Raw genomic sequence first — 15,388 nt, 5'->3', positions numbered from 1 at the left:
CTCCCATTTAGAAAACCTCCCTTGGCTCTCCCTTCCTGTCCAGCTACACACTTACCTCTCTGTCCCTTTCTTGCAAAACTCCTTGAATTAGATGTTTATATCAGCCCTCTCCAATTTTTTCCCCTAATTCTCTCTTGGACCCACTTTAGGCAGATTTTCACCCCAGCACTGTGTGAAAACTGCTCCTTTTTTAACATCACCAATGGCATTCACATTTCCAAACCAGAAGTCATTTCTCAGTCCTCACCTTCCTTGACCAATCAGCATCATTTGACAGCTGATGATTCTGTTCCTTGGAACACTTTCTACAGTCTTCCAGGAAATCATTCTAGCGTATGTTCCCTCTGACTTTCTGGCCTTTCCATTTCAGTTTCCTTTGGTAGTGTTTGAATACCCAATCTTTCGACTTCTCCTTTTTCCTGTCTCTACTTATTCTTTACATGATCTTATTCAACTTCATGATTTTAAATACCATCTATAGGCTGATGAATCTTAGGTTGCAGGAACCTCTCCCCTGGGCTCCAGATCACCTATTTATCATCTCTCATTGGGTGTCTAGTGAGCATCCGAGCATCCCAAACTTAAAATGTCCAAACATGGCTCCAGATATTTCCTTCTGCCACCACATGCTTTTTTAGTCCTCTCTATTTTAATTAATAGCAGCTCCATTTGTCCAAAGCTAAAACTTTGGTATCACCATTGGCATTTCTCTTTTTCTCACACATTATATCTAATGCCTCAGTGAGTCTTGTTAATTATCTCAATTTATCCAAATGTGAAGAGTTTTTGCATAAAGATTGAAAAGTAATACTTTTTTTTGATGAAAACCAAATTTATTTTCCAAACAATTCTAACATTTGAGCTTCATGTAATTTTCCCAAAGCCACCCATAATTTGATCATTACTGTCTGATATATAATTATTTGGAAATTTAAAAAATGCTCCTACTTATATGTTTTGAGCTTACTATGATTTCCTGGAACATTTTTAGCCAACAAATCAATAGTTACAAACACTCTTGATAGCAGTCTGATCTTGCTACAGCTATTCTTATGGATTATTTTTAATAGAGTGATTTGTTCTGGTTCACTTAAAAAAAACAATTTTCCTTAGGTTTTCTTTATAGTAAAACATCTACAACTATTTATGAGTATCATATTGAAAGCAGAGACATTACTTTGCCGACTAATGTACGTCTAGTCACGGCTGTGGTTTTTCCTGTGATCATGTATGGATGTGAGAGTTGGACTGTGAAGAAGGCTGAGCACCGAAGAATTGATGCTTTTGAACTGTGGTGTTGGAGAAGACTCTTGAGAGTCCCTTGGACTGCAAGGAGATCCAACCAGTCCATTCTGAAGGATATCAGCCCTGGGATTTCTTTGGAAGGACTGATGCTAAAGCTGAAACTCTAGTACTTTGGCCACCTGATGCGAAGAGTTGACTCATTGGAAAAGACTGTGATGCTGGAAGGGATGGGGGGCAGGAGGAGAAGGGGACGACAGAGGATGAGATGGCTGGATGGCATCACTGATTTGATGGACGCGAGTCTGAGTGATCTCCGGGAGTTGGTGATGGACAGAGAGGCCTGGTGTGCTGCGATTCGTGGGGTCTCAAAGAGTTGGACACAACTGAGCGACTGAACTGAACTGAACTGAACTATCAAAAGGTGACTTAACCTCATAGATCAGTGTGACTACTTTGAGTTAGGTAAGCAACGCAAATACAATGAATGTCAGATAGAACATTTTGAGCATTAAAGCCAGTCACAAACATGATACTGAAGGAGTATAACTTTTCAAAACAGAAATACAGGAGAATGCAAAGCCTCTGTGCCCATTGACTATGGGGATGGAAAATTAGCAGCCCCCACTTCAGAGGTTGCAGATGGTTGCTGGGGCACAGCAAGTTCTGAGATTCTCCCCAGGCAAGAGATGAGTCAGGTTTTGTGAGGAGCCTGAGGGTGAGAGGAATTTGCTGATGGCAGAATTACTGTTCCAGAAGGTGAAAAGAGAAGATATGGGAGACAACTGGGAGATTATGTCATCACCATCACCGTCATCATTGAGTTAGTCTCTCAGTCATGTCCAACTCTGAGACCTAGGAGGAGCCGCCAGACTCCTCTGTCCGTGGGATTCTCCAGGCAAGAAACTGGACTGGGTTCCCATTTCTTACTCCAACCATCATCATTAGGTACTCTAATATCCTATCAGAAGAATAGTAGGGGTACATATACATATAGGTACATTGGGTTGGATCCTAACACCTTAAATATAATATACATGTGGCCATGGTAACTTAATAATTTAATGCCAAGACCAAGAAATCAATAATGAAGTCCTAAGGTCCGTCTAGTCAAGGCTATGGTTTTTCCAGTGGTCATATATGGATGTGAGAGTTGGACTGTGAAGAAAGCTGAGCACTGAAGAATTGATGCTTTTGAACTGTGGTGTTGGAGAAGACTCTTGAGAGTCCCTTGGACTGCAAGGATATCCAACCAGTCCATTCTGAAGGAAATCAGCCCTGGGATTTCTTTGGAAGGAATGATGCTAAAGCTGAAACTCCAGTACTTTGGCCACCTCATGTGAAGAGTTGACTCATTGGAATAGACTCTAATGCTGGGAGGGATTGGGGGCAGGAGGAGAAGGGGACGACAGAGGATGAGATGGCTGGATGGCATCACTGACTCGATGGACATGAGTTTGAGTGAACTCCGGGAGTTGGTGATGGACAGGGAGGCCTGGTGTGCTGCAATTCATGGGGTCGCAAAGAGTTGGACACGACTGAGCGACTGAACTGAACTGAAATTGTAGCTAAGCTATAAGAATTGAAGAAAAACGACAAATGCTGTATGATTCCACTTATTTGAGATACCTAGGGTAGCCAAAGTCACACGGACAGAAAGAATGATGATTGCCAAGGGCTGAAGGAGGAGATGAGGGAGGGGAGTTAGAGTTTCATGGGTAGAGAGTTTTGGTTGGGGAAAATGAAAAAATTCTGGAGATTGATGGTGGCGATGGTGGTTGAACAACAATATAAATGTACTTCACACCACTGAACTGAACACTTAAAAATGGTTAAAATGGTACATTATATTTTTTACCACAATACAAAATTGGAGCCGTGTGCTTTTTAACACTTGCTATTTCAAGTGAGTTCACAATGCCAATGGCATAGCCTAATTAGGGATCTGATGCTGTAGAAAGGGTTCTATTCAGTTTTTCTTAATTAATCTTCACTCAACCTCATCAGGGAAGTATAGCTATCTCCATTATCACAGAAGGAAAACTGAAAAAGAGTGTTTCTTTAGCTCTTTTTTTTTTTTTGGTTGGATCATAATGTTGTGTTAGCTTCACGTGTACAGCAAAGTGATTCGGTTATATATGTGTGCTTGGTTGCTCAGTCATGTCCGACTCTTTGCGACCCCCAGGACTATAGCCCTCCAGGCTTTCCTTTCCATGGAATTATGCTAGGAAGAACACTGGAGTAGGTAGCCATTCCTGTCTCCAGGGGACCTTGGGACCTAGGGATTGAACCCAAAACTCCTGCATTGCAGGCGATTCATTATCATCTGAGTCACCAGGGAAGCCTTTGGTTTTATTTATATATTCTTTTTGAGAGGAATGTATATTCTTTTTCAGATTCTTTCCCATTATAGGTTATCACAAGATATTGAATATAGTTCTTCCCTGTGCTATGTTGTAGGTCCTTGTTGCTGGCCAGAGTAGTATTCTCATCCAGTCATGTAGCTAGTAAGCAATGGAGCTGGGGATTATATCTAAGCAAATGTGTCTCCAAAGCGTATGTGCTTCCTGCCTGTTAGCCCCATCACACTGCAACAGGGGAGATGTCAATTCTGCTTCTAAAATGCTCTGAAGTCCATGTTTTAAGCACATGACACGATAGTGGACCCCTGGGAGGGGGTTCTTAACTGTCTAGCAATAGACAGTTAAGGCAACTTCTTTTAGACAGAAGCCAGACTGCGCTTAAGTTGAGAAGCCGCTTCTCTGAACCAGAGTGAGTTCCAGGAGAAGTGGCTGAGGCCTTGAATGAAAGAACACTGCTCAGTGGGAGGGCTGTGGACAGACTCACACTCATACATGGGATTTCTCAGCTCTCTCTGCACACAGAGGCAGTAATTGCTCTCACTGGGCAATCCCCCACCCCGGCCCCCAGCCCCAGATAATGCACAGCCAAAACATGATGTGCTCAGAGGTAAAATTAAAATTTTATATCTGTACTTTAGAAATATGAGTGTTTCATAAATACAAGGCATTAAAGTGATTTGGATTCCACAAAGCAGTCTGGAACAGGAATAGTTTTATCCGACGGGTGTCATAAAGCTCATGAACTGCCAAAACAACAGTGCCCAAAAGGAATTAGGTACAGACCACTCAGGGAAGCCTTGTATAATGCAAACTTGAACATTTTTTTTCTTTTTCCCACCAAAGCATGTTTTGGAAAAGCTATGTATGTATCCTATTGTATAGAGAACTTCAAAAGACTAAAGTGGACCACTGAAGAAACCTCAGAATACTGTCTTGAGAATACTTCAAATATTTCCAAAACACATCAGTATAAAACATCTGCATTGTAAATTAAAAATGCCAATTGGGTTGCCAGTAAAGGCAAAGTTTAATATTCCCAGATGTTATTATACAGTATCTATGATATGTTGGCTGAGTAGGGTATGCACATTTGCGCATTGTGGTGTTTTTTCAAAATGTAAATCTAGTCCCCAGAGATATAACAAGAGCAAGACTGAATAAATTGTCTGAAAAGTAAAATTCATATTCCTTTTTTTATTGGTAGTTTAAAAGGTGGGGGAAGGGAAAAAATAAGAAAACAAATTTCTCTATTAAATGATATTTTTTCTTATCAAAGTTATAAGCAAATTCTTAATATTATTGATATGAAATGAATAGTTTTATTTTGGCATCAATTATTCCTATTACACTGCTTTGAAAGGAAGCAGTGGAAACCAAATATGTTCATTTACTTAATAAGTTCTCTTGCTGAGGTACTGACCATATTATAGTATTCTCTATTTTTAAAGCTTCCTGTATTTTAAGGCAAATTTTATCTAAGATGTTCAAAACAAAATAAAGCATGGTAATTTTACAACATCAAAAAGTCGTACCTATATTATAGAAGTATTTTGGAGGGTTTAGTAATTTGTAAGGGCCCTTGTTCTTGTTGGAGTTGGTAGCAAGGATAAAATAGTAGCAGCAGTTTCATTCTGAAAGCTTTCTCCTACTTAACTCCATTTGGAGTTGAAACTCAGTGATAATAACCATAAAGAGCATTTTTTTTAAGTGCAAAATTATTTTGGTTAACCCGAAGGACAATTTTTATCCAGTCACTATCTCGTTCAATTATTCAATAGATTTTGAACTCAAAATATCATTATAGAAAGCAGAAGGGGAAAGTTGTGGGGTATATTCTTTATAAAAATCACACAGCTAATGTACCATTCTCTAAGTACTTTGGCATTAGGCAAAAACTTTCAAGGTACCGATCAGGAAATGAGGTTTCTAAATTCTAACACTAGCTAGTTGTGCGACCTTGGAAAAATAATGTCAGCTCTTTGGAACTATGTTCCTCTATTTTAAAAATAAGAAAGTTAAGTTAGACTAGTTTTTCTGCCCTGCCTCATCATCGGAGTATCTCACTTCAGCAGTTGTCAGAGGAGTCCTAGTTGGGAACCTCTAATTCACTTATGCAGTCAATCTGAGGACTAAGGCACAATGTTTGTTAGACGTTAGGCTAGGATCATGGGGTTTTCAGTTTCCTTCCAACTCTAGCAGTCCATGGGCCTATGACTTATTTGGGGCTTATCCTTCAATCATCTTCAACAACAATGTGTTATGGGGTGCCTATTATTTTACCATATTGGGCAAGGCAAGGAGGATCCTAAAACTTCTGAAAGATTCCTCTTCAGTCTGGTTGGGAAGAGAGGTTCCATGCATAGAATTAGGGAAATAGAATAATGTGTCCTGGTTGGGCATGATGACCTAGGGCCAGAGTGTTGAGGAAGGCCTTCACAGATGGGACTGGAGAGAGGTTAACAAGGCAGAAGAGGGTGGAGCTATGGAAAGGAGTGATAAGGTCTTTCTAGGTGGGATAAACAGAGTAATTGGGAATATGGGAGCAGGGATATTTAATGCCTGTCTTGGAATAATGTGTAGGCCAGTTATACTGGAAAGAATTGTGTTATTATTTAATGAGTCTTTAATCCCAAATTGTGTATAGCAGCTTAGCTGTTATTTTAGCAAATGTGGTAGCTGTTATTGCTATATTTAGCCAGTCTGTGGTACATCAGACTATCCAACTGTTCACAATTACTTTTATTAACCCTAGGGAAATTACTGATGTGTCTCAGAATCTAACATGGACACAGTGGAACAACTGACAAATACTTATTGAATCCATAGAGTGTGCAAGTCTTTACGGGGTGTAAAGCTGGATTGGACAGTTTCTGGCCCTAATGAAGAAGACTAGTTGCTGTTATAAAATGCCCTCAAGGAAAAAGCAAAATAAAATCCAAGACCATACAGCCCGTTTAACACTTTTAAAAAATAAACCTTCAAGCCAACTGTACTTAGAAAAATGATCTTACGCATGTCCATGTTGAGAATGATTATCTTACTACACTGATCAGACTAAACCTCTAGCTGTGGCCCAAGTCACTTTGTTTTTTTTGGCCTCATTTTGTGGCTTGTCTTAGTTCCATGACCAGGGATTGAACCGTGGGCCATTAGCAGTGAAAGTGCAAGAGCAGAGCCCTAACCGCTGGACTGCTAGGAAATTCCAAGTCATTTCTTATCCTCATAAGCTCTGAAACAGCATGTCCTTTATTTTTTTTTTTCACTTTGCAGATCTTTAAGTGATATCTTGCAAGCGTGCCAAATTTTAAGCTCCTATAGAATACATAATCCTCTTTCCCCAGCGTATAATCTCTCTTCTAAACAACATATAACAGAAACAGAAACCAATTCCATGGCCTCTGCTATCATAAAAAGTTCAGTTCGGTTCAGTCACTCAGTCGTGTCCGACTCTGTGACCTCATGAACCGCAGCACTCCAGGCCTCCCTCATCTCCAACTCCTGGAGTCTACCCAAACCCATGTCCATTGAGTCAGTGATGCCATCCAACCATCTCACCTCTGTTGTCCCCTTCTCCTCCTGCCCTCAATCTTTCCCAGCATCAGGGTCTTTTCAAATGAGTCAGCTCTTCGCATCAGGTGGCGAAAGTATTGGAGTTTCAGCTTCAGCATCAGACCTTCCAATGAACACCCAGGAATGATCTCCTTTAGGATGGACTGGTTGGATTTCCATGCTGTCTAGGTTGGTCATAACTTTCCCTCCAGGGAGTAAGCGTCTTTCAATTTCATCGCTGCAATCACCATCTGCAGTGATTTTGGAGCCCCCCAAAATAAAGTCTGACACTGTTTCCACTGTTTCCCCATCGATTTGCCATGAAGTGATGGGACCGGATGCCATGATCTTAGTTTTCTGAATCTTGAGCTTTAAGCCAACTTTTTCACTCTTCTCTTTCACTTTCATCAAGAGGCTTTTGAGTTCCTCTTCACTTTCTGCCATAAGGGTGGTGTCATCTGCATATTTGAGGTTATTGATATTTCTCCCGGCAGTCTTGATTCCAGCTTGCGCTTCTTCCAGTCCAGCGTTTCTCATGATGTACTCTGCATATAGGTTAAATAAGCAGGGTGACAATATACAGCCTTGACATACTCCTTTTCCTATTTGGAACCAGTCTGTTGTTCCATGTCCAGTTCTAACTGTTGCTTCCTGACCTGCATACAGGTTGCACAGGGGGGAGGTCAGGTGGTCTGGTATTCCCATTTCTTTCAGAATTTTCCACAGTTTATTGTGATCCACACAGTCAAAGACTTTGGCATAGTCAATAAAGCAGAAATCGATGTTTTTCTGGAACTCGCTTGCTTTCTCCATGGTCCAGCAGATGTTGACAATTTGATCTCTGGTCTGCCTGTTCTAAAACCAGCTTGAACATCTGGAAGTTCATGGTTCACATATTGCTGAATCCTGGCTTGGAGAATTTTGAGCATTACTTTACTAGCATGTCAGATGAGTGCAATTGTGTGGTAGTTTGAGCATTCTTTGGCATTGCCTTTCTTTGGGATTGGAATGAAAACCGACCTTTTCCAGTCCCATGGCCACTGCTGAGTTTTCCAAATTTGCTGGCATATTGAGTACAGCACGTTCACAACATCATCTTTTAGGATTTAAAATAGCTCAACTGGAATTCCATCACCTCTACTAGCTTTGTTTGTAGTGATGCTTCCTAAGGGCCACTTGACTTCACATTCCAGGATGTCTGGCTCTAGGTGAGTGATCACACCATTGTGATTATCTGGGTCGTGAAGATCTTTTTTGTACAGTTCTTCAGTGTATTCTTGCCACCTCTTCTTAATATCTTCTGCCTCTGTTAGGTCCATACCATTTCTGTCCTTTATCGAGCCCATCTTTGAATGAAATGTTCCCTTGGTATCTCTAGTTTTCTTGAAGAGATCTCTAGTCTTTCCCATTCTGTTCTTTTCCTCTATTTCTTTGCATTGATCACTGAGGAAGGCTTTCTTATCTCTCCTTGCTATTCTTTGAAACTCTGCATTCAAATGTGTACATCTTTCCTTTTCTCCTTTGCTTTTCGCTTCTTTTTTTTTCACAGCTATTTGTAAGTCTTCCTCAGACAGCCATTTTGCTTTTTTGCATTTCTTTTTCCTAGGGATGGTCCTGATTCCTGTCTCCTGTACAATGTTACAAACCTTTGTCCACAGTTTATCAGGCACCCTGTCTATCAGATCTAGTCCCTTAAATATTTCTCACTTCCACTGTATAATCATAAGGGATTTGATTTAGGTCATACCTGAATGGTTTAGTGGTTTTCCCCACTTTCTTCAATTTCAGTCTGAATCTGGCAATAAAGAATTGATGATCTGAGCCACAGTCAGCTCCTGGTCTTGTTTTTGCTGACTGTATAGAGCTTCTCCATCTTTGGCTGCAAAAAATATAATCAGTCTGACTTCGGTGTTGACCATCTGGTGATGTCCATGTGTAGAGTCTTCTCTTGTGTTGTTGGAAGAGGGTGTTTGCTATGACCAGTGCATTCTCTTGGCAGAACTCTATTAGCTTTTGCCCTCCTTCATTCTGTACTCCAAGGCCAAATTTGCCTGTTACTTCAGGTGTTTGAATGGTTTGGGATTGGATGTTCAGATGTTGAATGGTTTGCCTTGGAAACAAGCGGAGATCATTCTGTCGTTTTTGAGAGTGCCTCCAAGTACTGCATATCGGATTCTTTTGTTGACTATGATGGCTACTCCATTTCTTCTAAGTAAAACACAAAAGCAAAAACAACACCCAGTTGTGGTTGGAACTGGTGATAGAAGCAAGGTTTGATGCTATCATAAAAAAAAACCACCAAAAAACTCCAAACCAAATACATCCAAACTCATCTTTTCTCTGGCAAGTCCCGCCTTGGTGAATGGCACTGCTTCCAATAACACAGTCACTAGGTCTGAAATTTTGGCCTGTGGAAGAATGGTTGATGAGATGAAGGAGCACGACATACAGAAAGGGGGTAGGGAAAGTATCCATTATGAGGCCAAAGGATATGTTTGTCTTAATCACTGTGTTTCTACAGTACTTGTCACTTAGTAATTGTCTCCTAAATATTTGTTAAATTAAGTAGAAAGTTGCCCAAGAGCAGAAATTATTGCTTTGTCAAACAGAAGGAGTTGTTAATATTTATACTTTTGCTCTTTCTGGACAGCATAACATTTCGACCCACAGATTCTTGGACTGGTACTGAGCACTTGAGTTCAGTTTCCTTAAAGGCCTTAGATTTCTGTGAGCTAGCTTCAGAATCTAACCAGATACAAATGAACTTATTTACAAAACAGAAACAGATTCACAGACCTAGTGGACAAACATATGGTTACTGGGGGAGGCGGAAGATGGGTTGAGGAGGGGAGGAATAGCTAGGGAGTTTGGGATGGACATGTATACACTGCTATATCTAAAATGCATAAATAACAAGGTCCTTGGCAAAGCACAGGGAACTCTGCTCAATATTATGTAACAACCTAAATGGGAATAGAATTTGAAAAACAATAGATACATATATATGTATAACTGAATCACTTTGCTATACACCTGAAACTAACAGAATATTGTTCATCAACTATACTCCACTGTAAAATAGAATGTAAAAAACAATCTAACTATCATTTATAATCTGACTTCTGAGGGAGATTGTATTCAGAGTCACTTTATTATTTTTTAGTATTTAATTAAATCACAATAATGCAAAAATCAACCAAATATTACTGAGCATTTTTTGAGCTGCATAATAACATGCAGTAATAGAGTATCTAATTTTTGCCTTCCCATTACCAAAAGTTACCTAAATGTTCAATTTTATTCAACAATGACCAACAAAGTAGACCCACTCAAAAAATACTGTTAAGCAACCACTTTATAAAGATACCTTTTCCAAACTTATTTGTAAATTGGAGATTCTCTGTATTATATGTGACAAATGATGAGTGAGTATTTCAGCTGCTAAACATTAATGGAATGCTCAAAAGGGCAAGATATTTCCAAAGGGTAGATGAGAGAACTTATCAAGATGAAAGGTTTAAACAGAAACTTTAAAAATGGGCAGGGGTTGAAAAGGAATAGAGAAGGAAGAAGGACATTCTAGATGAGAATAAAATTATGAACAAAAGCAAGAATTAACAAGGAGTACTGAGTGGTTAGTGAGTCAATATCGAAGTTGTGTAAGGAAGTATGAGAGATAAGTAAGAAGCATGTCTCTACAAGAGCAGCTTTTTAGGAGGATTAATCTGGTGATTATCTGTGGCATGATTTGCAATTGAGGGAGACTGGAAATGGTAAAATCAGTTAAGAGTCTGTTTCATAAGTCCTGGTGTGAGGTTCCATCCTATTTATTTAACATTGATATTTAACACGTGAGACATTCTGGCTGAGGCTTAGTGGTAGGGATCTCCATGAAGCAGTGCTACTTTTAGTCGAATAAGGAATAATGGCTGTGGGATTTCTATCCAGCTGGGAGCCAGACCCCAGTCATCAGGCAGAGCACAGGAACAGTGGTGGTGGTGATGGTGGCGGTTAAGGGATTAGAGTGAGCGGGAGAGGATTGAGCGTGTCAACCTCGAACACGAGGAAGACTGTCAAGACGCTAGTCAAGAGGGCTTAAGTTTAGGGTAGATGTGTATCCTAGGAGAGGAATGAGTTACAAAACAAATTGGAAAAGAAGTCCTGTCATGCAGGATAGATGTGCACAAACAAGACGGGGGTAGGGGAGACACGACACATTCAGGATTTGGACTACTGGTGCCCAGGCTACCAGACTTCGATCAGCAAGACTAATTCCAGACCCCACACACTGATGGGAATGAGGTTTCCAATATGCTGACAGGCTTGGTTAAGACTTGATGAGAACTTAAGCAAATTCAGGACCTAAAACTGAATGAAATTCCATGAGACAGGCACGAATACGTCTGATTGTATTTATATACTCTCTTATTTCTTGCCCTTATCCAACACCCACTTATCCAATGTCCTTAGGATTTAAAAAAATGAAGAGTCTTACATTAGCATTGGGTAATAAAGCAATTGTCTTCCTCTTTAATTTTCTAAAAATATACAAATATTCCTTTTGCACACAATATAGTCTCTGTTTAAGTGAATTCTAGTATTCTTGCCTGAGAAAGTCCATGGACAGAGCCTGGCTACAGGCTACAGGAAATCCCGGGGTTAAAGGGCTACGGTCCATGGAGTCGCAAAGGAGTTGGACACGGCTTAGTGACTAAGCAGCAAGGAACATCTTGATGAACAGATTTATCATAAATTCATCCGACTCTTTGTTATCTGGCTTCCACTGTCACTAGAACTTCTCTTTTGGTGTTTACTAGAGAAATGTTTCTTCCTTTGATGATAGAGTATCTTTTCAGGAGTGAGTTTTTGTTTTAGAAAATTTAAAATAACATTTTAGATGAGTGAGTTTAGAATATTTTATTTGCAAGGGGAAATTCCAGTCAGCCCTGTCCCCACCCTAACTGCCTCCCATGTTGGTGCCCATCCACAGGCTCCACCTGGACAGGCTGTGTCAGGAACTGCTCCCTTCTGGAGAAGGCCTGGAGCTGCCAGACTCCCAGCACTGAGGATCTGCTTCTGAGAACCAAAGTCTTTCTGGCTCTCTGGCATCAAACCTCTTGGGAACTGTGCTACCAGATTGCATGTGAGTTTCCAAATACTCCTGGGCCTTTTGATTCCATTGGTTTGGTGTTCTTTCTGCCCTCACAGAGCCCCTCTCTTCCTCAAAGCACACTCCTGTCCCCCCCAGCTCTCAGGTGCCCGCTTCAGAGTAATTCTCAGCATGCTGTTCAGCTGGGGCTGCGGTGTGTCAACACTGGGAGTACTCTGTGGCAATCTTCCAGGGTAGGAAAGTTCTGTTTCCTGTAAAATAAAAATAAAATTCCTAGATTCTGTTTTTGACTTTGAAGGCAGAGAGGCTGAAGAGAACTGATTTATCGTGTGGTCTAAAATTTCCAAAGTGTATTCCAAGATACATATTGTCCTGAGAATCTTCTTTGGAAAAAAATGTGTTAAGGCATGATTAGGTTAATTTGCTATAAAACATTATGCAAAATATTTCTTTTTGCACATAGTATACGTTCTGTTGAAATGAATGCTACTTCTCAATGAATAGATTTATGGTAAACCCATCCAGCTCTTTGTTTTCTGGCTTCCACTGTGGCTATAACTTCGTTAACCTTCAGTTGGCTAGAAAGAAAAGTGCAGAAATCTGCATACTGCTGTCTCTTATGGGAATTCATAATCCGTGGCAGCATGCTAACAGCTCTGAGAAGTCCTATTTGATTTTCATTAATCCAATGTTTTTCAAAACGTTTTGATCTCCATAACGTTTTTTGAATAATACCTATCCTGAAGGAACTAGAATGCTGGGAACCGAGCTTTGGAAAACATTAGAATTACCTGCATCTAATGGCATTTGCTTAGGTCTCATTGACTTTACAGCTTTTGCAGAGAGGCCCACTTTTACTCTGGACTGTTCTTTCTTGGCCCCTGTGACTTCCGTTATTCTGATGTTCCTTCTACCTCCACTCTGCGTCCTAAGCCTGGATATTCTTCATGGTTCAGGCTTCAGCTCTCAGTGCTTTTTCTTCTTCTCCCCAACCCTTTCCTTTTAAATAACTCTCTTCCTCTTTTATTACATTTCCTCTGTAATTTCCTTATATTACATTAAAAACATTACATATACATTTTATATTTATATTATAAATATATACTTATTTTATATTTATTTATATTTACATTTTCTATTTATTAGGTAATAATTTATATTTATTATGTAATTATTATTGCATTATATATTTATATTTACATTTTATATTTATATTTAAACATATTACATTTATATTACATTATAAACATTTCCTTATATTACAATCATCACCCACATATAGATAAAAAAATCAGTCCCTAATTATTTCTCTTAGCCTGAGTCCTGTACCTCAAAATGCCTCCAGAATATTTCCCTTGAATATTGTTCTACCACCTGAAATTCAACATGTTTCCCCACTTCTCTTCCTATAATACAAGTCCCTTTCTGTGTATATACACAAATAATAACTAGTTACAGACTATAAATTTAGAGAAAAATCCCATTTTTAATAGCAATAAATAAGATTAAATACTCAAGAATAAACATAATAAGAAATGTGCAAAACCTAGATGTGAAAAATTTTAAACACACCTGAAAGCCAAAAATGTAGACTTGAACAAATGGAAAGACATTCTCTGTTCCTGGATAGGATGACTCAACATTATAAAGATGTCAGCTCTCCTTAAATCAATTTATAGATTTAATGCAATTCCGATAAAAATACCAACAAGCTTTTTTTTAATGAAGCAATATAAGTTGATACTAAAGTTCATGTGGAAAAATAAACATGAAAGAATGTGCAGGGTAAGATTCCAAATTTATGAGAAAAGAGAGACATTGATGAAGATGAACTACTTTGTGTAAAAAGGAAGGCGATTTTAAGAAAATAAACATTTATCTGCTAACTTGTACAAAAGAAACATAGGAAGGATAAATCAGAAATAATGAGATACGAGGAGAGGATGAAAGTGAGTGGAAACCATGCGCACTATGAATGAGCGGAGCTGACCTTTGTCTGTGACTTCCTTTTATATTTCTTTGATTCTTATAACCATGGTAATGTTTCACAAGCTCATCCCTTCCCAAAACAAATAATTGAAATAAGCCAAGACTTGGGGATAACCTCAAATAGAACACTAAGAGCAATAAATGAAACTAAGTGTATTAATGAATAACATAGTCACACTGAAATGTGTGGCGAAGTAAAGAACTAACCTAACTAATCTTGGAAAAATAGTTTTTGGCTATAAACTATAATGCTTAAGCCAAAAGTCCTGCACAGCAATGTTGTACTCAACTTAGTAAATTTATTTCCCATGGGGATATGGGTTTGCAATTCTGAAAGTACTTTATATGTACACTGTGTATGTGTGTATGTTAGTTTCTAGTTGTGTCCGACTGTTTGAGACCCCATGGACTGTAGCCAGCCAGGCTCTTCTGTCCATGGAATTCTCCAGGCAAGAATACTGGAGTGGGTTGCCAGTCTCATCTCCAGGGATGTATACACTATGATTGAACAGACAAGAAAATATATTGTAGATAATGAGACCCAGACTTTTTGATATCGGATAAGGATGTTACAAATAAGGAAAGCGGGGAATGGGGTGGGGGTTGGGGGAACCTTCCTGGTGCTCTGGCGGTTAAGACTCTGCACTTTCAGCGCAGAGAGTGTGGATTTGATCCCTGGTTGGAGACCTAAGAGCCCACATATTGTGGCGCTTGGCCAAATAAATAAATAAGGAAAGAGTGACAGGCTAAAATGAAATTTGGATTAAACTTGAACACATCCGTATGAACTCATGGTTTTATATATATATAATATATATATTTAATATATATACATATGCATTGTGAAAATAAAGGAAACCTTATTTTAAATGGTGTGAGGGAGCTCTCACACACTACCATTTGCCATTCCTTTAAAGATGCCAGCAAGAAGAAGCTTGCTTTACACCTCAGCAGAAGGTGGAAAGAGTTTTCTCTTTCCCAGCCAAGAAGAAGCTACCACCACCCTGAACTTCCACTCTCCTCCAATAAACCTGTGTGATAGACAACCCCTCCTAACCTCCCCCTTTTCACTGTAAAAGAAGATGGCCTCTACTATGTTCTCTAGACTCGCCTATGGTTCTCCATGGTTTGCATG

Source organism: Budorcas taxicolor, chromosome 2 (genome assembly GCF_023091745.1).
Source record: "Budorcas taxicolor isolate Tak-1 chromosome 2, Takin1.1, whole genome shotgun sequence".
In the NCBI taxonomy this organism is placed as follows: Eukaryota; Metazoa; Chordata; class Mammalia; order Artiodactyla; family Bovidae; genus Budorcas; species Budorcas taxicolor.
Note: the sequence above shows the minus strand (reverse complement) of the source record.